Source organism: Apodemus sylvaticus, chromosome 20, assembly GCF_947179515.1.
Source record: "Apodemus sylvaticus chromosome 20, mApoSyl1.1, whole genome shotgun sequence".
Taxonomy (NCBI): domain Eukaryota; kingdom Metazoa; phylum Chordata; class Mammalia; order Rodentia; family Muridae; genus Apodemus; species Apodemus sylvaticus.
In genome coordinates this window covers 26,200,247-26,211,308 of record NC_067491.1, presented here as the reverse complement: position 1 = coordinate 26,211,308, position 11,062 = coordinate 26,200,247, and positions in this window count along the sequence as shown.

Below are 11,062 nucleotides of genomic sequence, written 5' to 3'. Positions count from 1 at the left end.
TGCCCTATAGCTATGATGCAATCCTGAAAAGGCAGAACAGAAACCCCACTGCTTTTATGGCCTAGGCTAGGAAAGAACTGTGTGGAAATAACTCTGTGCACCCTTGATCTTCTATTGTTTACGCAGATAGGCTTTTTCATGGCCATGAGTGATCTACAATGATGTGGACACAAGGAGTTAAGAATTGTGAGGGACATGGAAGAATGTGGTAGTTAACTACACATTAAGTGTGAGTTACTTTTGTATCACTGTGAGCACACACCCCCAAATAAAACAATCCCTGAAAACAATTCAGTGCGGAGACTTACTTAGTTTAACTAAACTCATGGTTTAGACCCTCATGGTTTCAGAGGGTCTGCACAACATAAGAAAGGTATGGTGGAACAGGATATCTTGTTCGTGGCAACCAGGGAGCAGAGTGGAAACTTCAGTCCATGATCACTTAGCTCTGTTTCTAGGCCTGAAGGGAGGTGATAGATCATGGTAGTGGGTAAGCTCACATCTTTGTAGGTAGGAAGCAGAAATCAATAAGGGAGTCCAGGAACAATGTAGCCCTCAAGGACACACTATCAGGGACCTACCTGCTCCCACCAGGCAATATCACCTCCCAATAATACATTCAATGTTTGAATTCATTATTGAACTAATTCCCTTGTTAGGTCAGAGGCCTCATGGTCTGATCTCTGGAAATGGCTTCCAAAACGCACCCAGGGATATACTTCTCTCATATTTTCTCCACGTGTCCTTTTTGTTTCCCAAAGTCTGATCATTTATTTGTCAATGTTAGAAAAATATTTTCGACTGGACTCAGACTTTGAAGTTGATCCTCTCAGAGACGACAACATCTACACGATCTTCTGGCCATCTGTTCCTGGTGTTTTTCTTTGGCTTTCTGCAGCCTCTTGGTCAAAAAGTCTACAGCCTCCTCCTCATTTTTCATAATGTGTTGCTTCCTCAGAGAAATGTATCTGAGTTTGCACTGAGAGACACATGAAATGACAAGATGCTGAATCTTGGGGATGTTGGTCCTGGACCTCTTACCTTTTTAGTTTAAAGGCTTTCTGATAACACATTGATGGACATCAGATCCTTTTGAGAGTCTGAGGTTTATTTGCTCTGCTAGCTCTCTGGACCACAACTTCTGAGGCACAGTAGCGTCTGTCAGTCCAGGAAAAGCCCTCTTCCCTACCATATCCCCACTCCCCATCTCTTTCTCTGAGTTGGGACAGATTGGCACCCACAACACACCCCAAGCAGACTTGTATTTCCTCTCTCCATTCCTTCTTGGTCTATAAGATGAACACCCCTAATTCAATAGCTGGCATATTCTACCATTGGCCGAGGCCTGGCTTCATGGGAATACTGTGTTTGTCATTCTCAGTACACATAACCCTTCCACTCTTCACCCAGAGATTCAGCAGCAATGCCATGAACTTCTCATAAAACAGATGATGTCTGCATTTGCCATCTACTTCAGTGAGTTTCTGGCAGTCAGTGGCTGGGAAGGAGAAATTCAGCCTCATCTGGACCTGACTAGGAGGCATCGAAGAAAAGAGGTCCTCTGTATTTCTTAATCCAACCACGTTGACATCAGAATTAAATACTGAACTTACTATGTAGCAGTTTGATCAAAATTTTGTAAAAGAGAAGCGAAACTGGGTTGTACTGAGGATTATTATATATTGTAATATATTTAGCATAAAACATGAAAGGTACCATTCATGCTTCCTGGTACATTGACATCTTAGAACTTTTAGTGGTCTGTCCTTGCCTTGTTTGTTAAATAAGTACACTTTAATCACAGGACATTTAAGGGTTTTTTTTTTTTTTTAGTTGTAGATTTATAAATTAGAAATTCATACCACTGTCTAGTGAATGTTCTAGTGCTGTGAAGAGACATGACCACTGCAATTCTTATAAAACCAAACATTTAATGGGGGCTGGCATATAGTTCAGAGGTTTAGTTCATTATTTGCATGGTTGGAAGCATGGTGCCATGCAGGCAGACATGGTGCTGGAGAGGTAGCTCAGAGTTCTACATCTGGATCTGCAGGCAACAGGAAAAGAGAGATACTGGGTCTGGCTTGATCATTTGGAAACTACAAAGCACACCACTCTACCAAGACCACACCTACCTCAAACAAGGCCACACCCACTCCAACAAAGCCACACCTCCTAATCATTTCAAATAATGCCACTCTTAAAACATTCAAATACATGAGCCTATGAGGGCCATTTTTATTCAAAGATACTATATAATTATCACCATGATCAAGATCTAAAGCCACTGAAAAATGACAGTTTATTCTTCATCCATTTTATTCTTTCATTTCTCCTGTCCAAGCAACAGGAAACATTTGTCTTTGGCATTAACTTAGGAACATGAGAGAAATCTTTACAAATGAGAAAGCTATATCAACAGCCAAATCTAGAAATGAATTAGTGTTTAACTGTGATAGAAGTTTGGAGATAAAACAACTCAAAGGGAGTACCACAGAAGTAAAAGGTGTAAAGATGTATGAATTATGCCATAAGAACAAGTTTTCATGCTTTCCTTTCTATCAGAACCAACCGTTCTCATGTCATAGTGATGGACAGTCCTCTTCCTGAGGGATTAGAGCATTGCTTGTGGTTTTTATGAAACTGAAGTGATAAGTGGGGTCTGGGGAAAAAGCTCAACTATTAAGAGCATATATTGCTCTTCCAGAGAATTGGAATTTAGTTCCCAGCACCCACGTCAGGTACCTCAAAGCCCCCTGTAATTCTAGATGCATGGGGTCTGATGCTCTCTTCCTGCCTCCTAACCCATGTGTGACATATATTCACAAGCACACATATACATAGGAAAATAAGTAAATAAAAATCAATCTTCAGAAAGAGAGAGGAAAGGCAGGCACGGTGGTATGTGCCTTTAATCCTCAAGGCAGAGGGAGACCAAATTCTGTGAGTTCGAGGCCAGCCTGGTCTATGTAGTGATCTTGTCTCACGAGAGAGTTTTAGACATGCAAAGATTTGTGCTTAACTATGTATATATGTATGTATGTATGCATGTATATATGTATGTATATATGTATGTATTAGAAATCAATTACTTTCCATAAATATCATGCCTGTTCACCTTAAAACTGGCCAGGACCAGGGTGGGAGAGCTGGTCCCTCCTGGGTGAGGGATAGATGTTCCCCCTGTACCTCACCTGGGCAGCACAGCAGAGCAGGCCTGGGTGAGGAAGGTGCCGGTGAACCACTCCAAGGACATGAAAGTGGGAGAGCTGATCCTGGTCTTGTCAACTGCTGTATGAGATGAACTAGCTGGGGTAGTGCTGCAGTGCTGGAGAGTTCTCCCTGGTGGTAGGGGCCCATGAGAGTTGGTAGACTGATCAACTCAGCTACTTCCAGGCCCTTGGAGTTGGCCAATCCCAATATCTACGCCATTTATGATCTGCTGGAGTGAAGGGTCCAGTCTGGCAGATCCAAAGTTGCAGGATCTCCATGACACAGGGTGACAGCAGGATGTCAGAGAGGAGTCCTTGTATAGCTAGTGCAGCAGAATCCAGAGCCTTGAAACAGACCAATGAGTCATTGCAATGAACATTTGCAATGAAAGGCAAATGGCCAAAGTGGAATATTGTGTGGCACGCTACAGCTTCTATGACAAAATCTTTTTTTAAAAATTCTACCTTACTTTATTCTCTTTTGTTAGAGGAGGTTGCAAAGGTGGGGGCAGATAGAAAGTGACAGGAAGATGAGTGGAACTGGGGAACATGATGTGAAATTCACAAAGAATCAATACTTAAAACATAAAGCTTTTTATTGTTAGACTCTAGGAGAGTTACTTAGTTGCTAAGTAGACATGAAAAGAATGACATTGCTACATCATTTTACTTAAGGTGACAAAAACACAGTCAACAAAGGTGATGTTCAAAGGGATGGCTTCGAAAGTTTTAAAAATTAAAACAAAAAAAAGTATAATAAAACTAACTCTAGGGAGTGTGTGTGCACACGCACAGGCATGCACAATGGTTAGCCTTAGTTGTGCCCATATAGAAAGAAGTCTGAGGAAGCTCCAGTTTGCTGATGAGTACATCCACTGTGTTGCTGTCACATTGCTTTGCTGACATTGGAAGCCACACTCTTCAGTGTCCACTGTGAACTGAAGACAAGAGGCTCTTGGGAAATCCTTCCAGCCTTGGGGACTGAACAGCTATTGGGTTCCAAGGATCTCCAGGACATACATGACCAGTGTTGGACAACCAAACCCTATCATATAAGCCAATCCAATGAGTCTGTTCTATAGATTTGTGTTCCTTTAAAAAGTGTGTGTGTGTGTGTGTGTGTGTGTGTGTGTGTGAAATGAGCCATTATGAGTCAAAGGAAAGATATGTACATATAATTGTGATAAAATTGGATATTTGAATGGATGTCTTGTTTAAAAAACTATAATTGCCTAAAGCTTGGCAAATAGAAGAAGAAAAGATAACACTCCATTAGTGATTAAAAAGCAAATGGAACAATTTTTTAAATGAAAAAATAAAATGGAGGCTATCAAGCATGGAGAAAGCGCAGGGAAACAGAAAGCTTTTATAATTTGAAAATTCATGTGAATTAGTGAACATCAGGTCACTTGTCCTGGAGAAATTTCTCAAATTGAGCCTCTTTCAGGGTCTCTCTCCTCGTGATACAAGCTCAGTCCAGCATTCTTAAAACAAGCACCATTGCCTGGCATGGTGGCACATGCCCTTAAGCCCAGCACGCAGGAGGCAAAGGCATGTGAATCTCTGAGTTCAAGACCAGCCTGGTTTACAGAGAGAGTTCCAAGACAGCCAGGACTATACAGAGAAACCCTTCTCAAAAGCATCAAAAACAAAGAGTAGTGTAGAGGAATACCAGGACAGGGAAGTGGGGGGGGGGGGAGGGTTGATTGAGGAAGGTGAGATGGCTTATGGGATTTGGGGGGAAGGGGGGAATCAGGAAAGGGTATAACATTTGAAATGTAAATAAAGAATATATCTAATAAAGAAACAACAAAGACACAAGCAAAACAGCAAAACAAGCAAAAAAAAATGGATAAGGTGCATTTTTCAAAAACTGTTTCTAGCAAACACAAAAACCATGCTCCTAACAAGCACAAACTTTTTTCTTAAACTTCCTTTTTACTTCGCATTTAATTGGATCTTAAGGATTTTCTCAAGAACTATGGCTTTTAGTTACTAACAAGTGTGAGAGTCCTCCTCCTTACGAACCAGGACAGATGCAGAAATGACCTGTTCAGAGGCAGTGTGGAAGATGAAGCTTTTTGATAAAGTCAGAGCCCGCCATCCATCATCCACTCAGAAGCAATTACCCATCCTTTGTCACTTTAGCAACATCATCCCTTAAGTTTAATTGATTTCTTGCCTCTGTCAGTCTGCACTGCCCTTGACCGAGCTAAGGCTGTTTTCCACTGTCATCCCAGGACAGCCATGGTCCTGCTGCCTGCAGTCACCCTGTGGTGAAGAAGGGTGAATGGTGTCATGAACTTCCTCCCCTTTCCCAGGCACTGTCTACTGTTGCTGCGGGATTTTCAGATTCCTTTCTTTAGAGTATTTTTTTTCCTCTTATTTCCCAGAATTTAACCTCTTTTCTTATTCCAGAGGGATCTTTTTGAAGCAGATATTTGATGATATAACTCTCCTGCTAAGAGGTCTTAAATGGCTAAAAACAGAATTGCGATTGCCAAAGCCCACTGCAGTGGCACAGGTGATCTGAGTGACAGTGAAATAAAGCAGACTAGATGGGAGCTGAGGCAGAGGAGTTACATCAAAGGCTGTAAAATGTGGGCAAAGTACTCAGAACTCCCACTCTTTGGGAGAGGCCAAAAATTCTCATTTCTTGTTTTTTTAAAATAATCTTTCCTTCCTTCCTTCCTTCCTTCCTTCCTTCCTTCCTTCCTTCCTTCCTTCCTTCCTTCCTTCTTGAGAATTCCATGGACTCAGTAGAGTGTGTGCATATATATGCATATGTATATACATGTGACAATAATAATTAAAGATGAGTTCATAAATATGGAAGGGGTAGGGAAAACATTCTGATTTTTATGTGAGATTTTGACTTCACACTTGATCCTAGCCAACAGAAGTAAATAAAATTTCTGATTGTATGTGTTGATAATTAGTTCAATACTTTTAGCCCAGTATGAGCCAAATAAAACACCCCAGCAGCCAGAACATAATCAAGGAGTGATCTATGACCTGATAGAATTAAATTCAAATTACTAAACGTGGCAAAAAACAAAAATAAAAACAAAAATCCTCCACATAATCCATCTCTTGCCTACCTTTCCAAACATCTTTTCTTGCCAATCCTTCCTCCCAAACATCATATGTGGTGTTGTTCTCAGGTGTTTTCACTTCAAAGGGATGTTTTCCTGTACTCTGTGTTTTACTTCTGTCTGTAGGCGGGCATTAGACATTCTCCAAGCACCCCAGCCAATTCCCTCTTGATTAAATCACATCACACACTAAGGTGTCATGTTCCCGCTGAAGCCACTTCCCTACGTTTCCTTCTCTGTCCTTCCCTTGGAATAGATGGCTCGCCCGTGTGACTTGGAAGCATTATCCCAAATGGAGACAGGAAAAGAGAAAGTGTATGCCAGAAGATGCCCAGTCTAAATGTTATACAACATCTTAAAGTGGGGATCTAAGAAAACTACACAGCAAAGAAGAGGGCCACATGGCTGGATAAGAAATCGAGGAAGAAGTTGACCAAGTGCGATTAGAGGCATCCAAAGACAACCACAGAGTTGGGAGGAGAACCAAAGACTGGACTCATCTCACTTCATGGAAGATGAACATGGCAAAAGAGGGGCTGTAGTCATGTTGAAATACTGACAAATATCCTTTACATTTCGCAGTAGCATCTGTGTTTATCCTGATAAGACCAGTCTCTATGATTGCTGTCGAGTCAAAAAGTAATAGAATGAGAAATAGAGAAAATTAAGCAGTGGGGCCCATAAATATATCATGGGGGACCACTGGCATTTGGAGGAAGTTGACTCATAGTTGTTTGGAGAACCCCAGTACAGTACACATCATTTAGCATCATTATTCAGCCTCCCAACTATCTAACAGTAGTGTTCCACATTCAGTTATCACTTAGATTGCTAACAATAACTTTATCCACATTTCAAATAGGTCTTAGGCCACAACATGCACCATTGAGAAGGTACAGCAAGTCTCCACAAAAATATTTTTCCCCCTCAATATTTTCATATTAAAATTTCATGCTGGGGTAGAGGTGTTTCTACACAGCTTAGAGGCTAATACACTTGTTTCAAAAACAAGGGGACCAGAGTTCAAATCTATAGAACATATGTAAATGCAGAATGGATGTGGCTGTCCACCTATAATGCCAACATCTGGTGGCAACAACAAGGAATCCCCAGAGAAAGCTGGGGGACTCTAGGATTGACTGAGAAACCTTGACTCAAAAACCAAAACGCCAAAACTGGTGTGGTGGTTTGAAGGAGGAATGTCTCCCATAGGCTAGTGTTTTGAATACTTGGTCTGAAGCTTGTGGTGTTGTCTGGGAGAGGTTCAGGAATCTTTAGGAGGTTGGGCTTTGGTGGAGGAAGTATACACTGGGAAGTAGGCTTTGAGATTTTATAGCCCCACATCACTTCCTGTACCTTCTCTCTGTGATGTTTGGATGAAAACAGATCTGCCAGCACCGTGCCTTCCTTAATATGATGGGTTCTCTTTATTTCTCTATGGACCTATGAACCAAAATAAGCCCTTTCTTTTAACTTGATTTTCTCAGAGTACTTTATAATAGCAACAGGAATGTTACTGGTGCAGATATTGGTACCAAGTGTAGGGTGTGCTGTGAAAAACCCCATCAAGTAGCGTTTATGCCTTCAGACTACTTTTTGGGGTGGGGGAAGACTTTGCAACTTTGGGCAAGAAAAGGAGTTAAGTGTTAGAAGCAGAAATTAATAGGCCATTCAAGTGGGAACTTAGAAGAGAGAAAATGCTGAGAACAATGTAGGTAATAGATGCACGGTGTATGAGGCTACAGAGGGGCACAGGATGAGATCAGAAGCAAGAGAAACTCAGTATATTTTGGCAAAGAACCTGGATAGATTCTCTCCATGTTCTAAGAACTCACTTTGGCTGAATTAAAAAGCAGTGAACCAATTTTTTTGGTGGGATGAATTCCTAGCAAGCATAACACTGGGTCTGTGGAACTCTTATTACTGGTTGCACTTACCTTACGCAGGGCTTCTGTGAAAAGAAGCAATAGATAGTGCAGGGGAAACAAAATCAAAACCATGAGGTTTGGAAGGGAAGAGAGCACATGAAGCTTAAGACTGCGTCAAGTCACCTGCTGGAGAAGAGGCCTGAATGCTTAATATCATTAAAGAGAAACCTCCTGCTCTGCACTGGAGCAGAAGGAACAGTTTTCTGTTGTCAAGACCACAACTCCAACCTTTGCACAGAGAAAGCCTAGGAGGTTTCCTGCTGCCACACTTTCCTGGGCTGTTAGCATGCCTTCTCCTCGGCTATAGTTTGATTCTCTGGGCTGTGATAAACACCATGACCATAAGCAACATAATCGATGAAAGGGTCTGTGTCATCCTACAAGTTACAGTCCATTATCAACAGAAGCCAAGGCAGACGCTTCAAGCAGAAACAATGGAAGAATGGAGGAATGCCATGCTTCTGATCTCACATTCAAGTATGATTTTTTTTTATGGCCCAGGTCATCTTGACTAGGGATAGTTCCACCCATAGTTGCTTGAGCCCTTCTAAATCAATTATCAATCAAGCAAATGCTCCACAGACATGGCCAGAGGCTAATCTGATATAGGTATACCTCCCCCAACCCCAGTGAGATTCACTCAGATAACCTGGGCTGTATCAATTTAACACCTCTTGGCAACTCAAAAAGTAACCATGGCCATCTGTCTGAACAATGAACCCTTTCACCCTCACCTCACCACATCTCCCTTTTGAGACAGTCTCTCATATGTGACTTTGGTCTGAAACTTGCTGTGTAGACTAGGCTGGCCTTGAACTCATAATTCACAGAGATCTGCTTGTCTCTGCCTCCCAAGTGCTAGGATTACAGGTGTGACCCATGATTCCTGGCACTTAACTTGATTTTTTGTTTGATATTTTACCACAGCTTCAGAAAAGGAAATAATACCCATATCATATGCATGTATATAAGCACCTGCACATGCAAAACTAATTACATATATGCAAACACACATGCATGCAAATATGCACACACACACACACACACAAGAAGGAAAAGGAAAACAAATTTCAGGGGCTCAAAAATAGTTACTTCACCTAAAGCATATAATACCTTGTGGTTGTCCTCTGCCCTATGGATGGAGGAAGTTCAAACAGAAAACCAAAAGAATAGTAAATACGGAAATACCTGTTACCTACTCAGAAATTCCAACATTGCCAATTTTGCTTCATATTACTCAGGGGTGTATTATTTATTTTTGACATCTGAAAAGAATTTTTCAACACCATTACAAAGCCACAAAAGCATCCAGTTAAATCCCTACATGATCACATTATTACCATGTCTTTGAACACAAACAACAAAATGTTTTATAGCATCTTTGAATGCAACCAGTCTTTAAATTTCTCGAATAATCAGAACTACCTTCATAGTAGAACCTATCAAAATTTACATGGTTAATCTTGTTATACTTTTTTCTCTTTTAACCTAGGTTTTGTTTATTACTACTAATACTAATAATAATTACTAATTATTACTGTTGATCAGTTGTGATTTTTCAGTGATGGTCTCCATCTGTTAAAATAACAGAATTTTCCTGGTAAAAGGTAAGAACCATGCTTATTTGTGGGTATAAGGATAAATATTTAGAATGTAGCTAGAGATTATTCTGGTTTAGTAAATTAATGATTGTAGGTTCTCCTCCAAGACTGGAGACTTCACTAGGCCCTGGAAGTTGGCTAAATGTCCGGTTCCAGCATAATTTTCCTCTTGTTGAGCTGGCCATAGGTCCAGTTAGAGAGCTGTTGGTGACCCCAAGGCATGTGTTCCACTTTCTCACCTTTGGGTTCCTGTGCTACACTGGTCACTATTGTGGACTGATGGTTGCTTCCCTCCTTTGAAAGCCTAAGATGGAAAGCTTGTAAGGGCCAGAGAAACAGGAAGTTTGCCGTGAGATTGTGTCTCCTGAAAATGATAGAGAAGCTATACCCAAACATTCATCAACATTATTGTCTAAGAATGACCTGAGCAAGGACAACACCAATAGACATGTTCACATGGGAAAGCTCGTGACTCCCTAACGCTAGACAGAGAACTACATGGAATGTTAAGAGACTCTGAGAGAAGGAGAGATAGTCTTTTCCAGGGAAGAGTATACCAAAAGGTTATCCAATATTAAGTGGTCAGCAATGAAAATTGCTCATACAAATAACATTATACAATATGTGTGTGTGTATGTATATATATATACACATATATATAAATATTTAAATTTTTAAATTTTTAAATTAAAAAGTTTTTAAAATAAAAACAAAATTAGCTGGGCAATGGTGGTGTATGTCTTTAGTCCTATAACTCAGGAGGCAGAGGCAGGCAGATTTGTGTGACTTTGACACCAGTTCTACAAAGTGAGTTCCAGGAAAACCATTGGTACACAGAGAAATCTTGTCTCTAAAAACAAAACAAAACAAAATGAACAAACAAAAAATTGGGGCTAGAAAGATGGCTCGATGGTTAAGAACACTAGCTGCTCTTACAGAGGACCAAGATTCAATTCCCAGCACCCATATGGTAGCTCACCAAATTCCATCTCTGGGGGATCTGACACCTTCACACAGACATACATGCAGGCAAAATACCAATGCACATAAAATACAAATAAATAAATAATTTTTTTACAACATGCTCCTTTACTAACATACCAGGCCCAACCGTCCTAAGCAATTACTCTACATTTCAAGTGTGTCTGATTAAATTTTTTGGCAATATTTAATATGTTCTTCTATTCTTTATATTTTTAGAGAGATATGTTTGATATAAAAATGTT